We start from the raw sequence: 2,700 nt of genomic DNA on the forward strand, positions 1-2,700 counted from the left end.
TTTGTGGCTTATAGAGAGCTAGCCATCAGATTTGGGGTCCACGCTAATCTGGGATAACCTCATATGAACATCTTTGTCTTAATTAGGTCTGTAAAGATTCTCATTCCAAATGAGTTCATAGCAAGTGAGTGGATACACGCAAGGGTGTGTCTTTTTGGAGGAGGTTATTTAACCCATTTACAGTACATACTTTTCAATATATATAGATGGGATCTTTTCCATATATAGCTTTATTTTTGAGTAGCCCTCCTTATAAACTGATTTATCTAGGTTTCCATTTTTGATTGAGTCTACTCTCATCTCTTTCCAATCTACATAGCATCTCTATAATCCAGGCTAATTCACTGTGTATCCTTTCTTTCATTTTGTCCACAAACACCTATTCCTACAAAGACAGAATGTACATACACAGATGTCCATACACACACACACACACACACACACACTCTCGAGCGCGTACACACATGTGACAGAATCATCTAAACTTTGCATAACAAACTACCCTCAAACTGATCGACTTAATATGGTAATTACTTAACATTAAAATTCATAAATCACATAATTTGGTCACTCTCAGCTGGTCACTTTCAAGATAGGCTCTGGACTTTTCTCTAGGTTTAGTCTATGTAAATACAGAGGCTCTGCTTTTCATTGTTTCTTCTTCCTAAAGTCAATAAGCTAGGCAAAGAACAGCCATCGCAGGTAGACAGTGAGAGCCTGCAATTTAAATCATGCAAGCACTTTTTCTGCTCGCATCACTTCAGCTAACATCCTATTGTCTAAATACATAATCAGTTGGTGGAAAAGTATATTCAGTCTTTTGATGGAAGCTATTGTGAGGTTCCATGGCAAAGTCATAGAAATAGAAAGGGGTATAAAATTAGGACTGTTAATGTGATATATCTCATAGGTAAGATAAACATCTATGTAACTTCACTTGATTAGTATCTGCTTTATAAAAATGTAACTTGTTTGAATCTTCCTTTTTTTAAAACAATTTACAGAGTCCAAGTGGAGCGAGTGAGTCGAGTGGTTGTCTGGTCTCCTCTCAGAATCCTGTAGCCCTTGCAGCATGACTGAAGAGCAGATTGTAGAGTTCAAAGAACTCTTCTCACTATTTGACAAGGACGGGAATGGGACAATAACAACAAAGGAGCTGGGGACAGTGATGAGGTCCCTGGGGCAGAACCCCACGGAACCAGAGCTGCAGGACATGATCAATGAAGTAGATGTGGATGGTAATGGCACAATTGACTTCCCTGAATTTCTGACAATGATGGCAAGAAAAAGGAAATACACAGACAGTGAAGAAGAAATTAGAGAAGTATTCTGTGTGTCTGATAAGGGTGGCAATGGCTGTATTAGTGCAGCAGAGCTTTGACATGCGATGACAAACCTTGGAGAGACGCTAACAGATGAAAAGGTTGATGAAATGATCACAGAAGCCAACACTGATGGGGACAGTCAGGTAAACTACAAAGAGTTTGTACAAATGATGACAGTAAAGTCAAGACACTATACAGAATGTGTTAAATTTCATGTACAAAATTGTGTATTTGCATTCTCTTCGCTTGCAACTTATCTGTAAAAGGTTTCTCCCCTACTGTGAAAAAATATGCATGTATAGTAATTAGGACTTCATTCCTCCGTGTTTTCTTCCCTTATCTTACTGTCATTGTCCTTAAGCCTTATTTTAGAAAATTGATCAAATAACCTGTTGCATGTGGCTTACTCTAGATATATTGAAGCCCTTCTGCACTTCTAAACTTAGATGGGGTTGGTCAAATGAGGGAACATATGGGTTATGCCTTTTTAAAAGTAGCTTCTAGCATGTTGTTGAAATGTGGAGCTGTATCTCGTGTGGATTGAGGACAGTTAGCAACATGTACTTAAAAGTAGCACTATTGCAAAATGGGTGTTTTGTCCAAGTACTCGGACACTATTTTTTTGGTACTGCTGGCATTGTACCAGAAACATTTTCTTTTATTGTTACTTTCTTTTTAAACCACTTAAAGAAAATCTGCTTATGGCACAATTTGCCTCAAACAATTTGCCTCAAATCCATTCCAAGTTGTATATTTGTTTTCCAATAAAAATTGCAATTAATAAAAATAATTTATAGACCTATTCCTAATTAATCTTACTCATCTCTTCATAAAATTTTTGATGGGTTGAATGTTATTATATGTTGGAATTTTTCTGTAATTATTTAGCCACTTATCTACCTTCTTGATGCATATTTAATTCTTTTTTTATTTTTTAAATATTTATTATATATAATATATATATGTGTGTGTGTGTGTGTGTGTGTGCATTCATATATGTGAATACACTGCTGCAGTCTTCAGACATACCAGCAGAGGCATTGGATTCCCATTACAGATGGCTGTGAGCCACCATGTGGTTGCTGGGAATTGAACTCAGGACCTCTGGAAGAGCAGTCAGTGCTCTTAACCACTGAGCCATCTGACCAGTCCCACATATTTAATTCTTTATCTGTTTTTGTTTGTGTGTCTTTCTGTTTGTCCCTGTCTCCCTTCTTTGCCCTTCCCATTGTTTTTATTTTGGACAACACAGAAAATAAATGTCTTTAAGTATAGGAATATCAGTTCTTTGTAATAATCTTCCAAACATGGATTTTTTTTTTAGGTAAAAGATAAGTATATTGTTAAGAGAAATGACCAGGATACTTTTCAAATA

The 2,700-nt window shown here is 36.5% G+C and overlaps 1 pseudogene; it reads left to right on the forward strand.

Annotated features, from left to right (window-relative positions):
* The first annotated feature begins 1,036 nt into the window (after positions 1-1,036).
* LOC127675501 (calmodulin-A-like) lies at positions 1,037-1,893 on the forward strand (annotated as a pseudogene).
* The last annotated feature ends 807 nt before the right edge of the window (positions 1,894-2,700 follow it).

Source organism: Apodemus sylvaticus, chromosome X (assembly GCF_947179515.1).
Source record: "Apodemus sylvaticus chromosome X, mApoSyl1.1, whole genome shotgun sequence".
NCBI classification, from domain to species: domain Eukaryota; kingdom Metazoa; phylum Chordata; class Mammalia; order Rodentia; family Muridae; genus Apodemus; species Apodemus sylvaticus.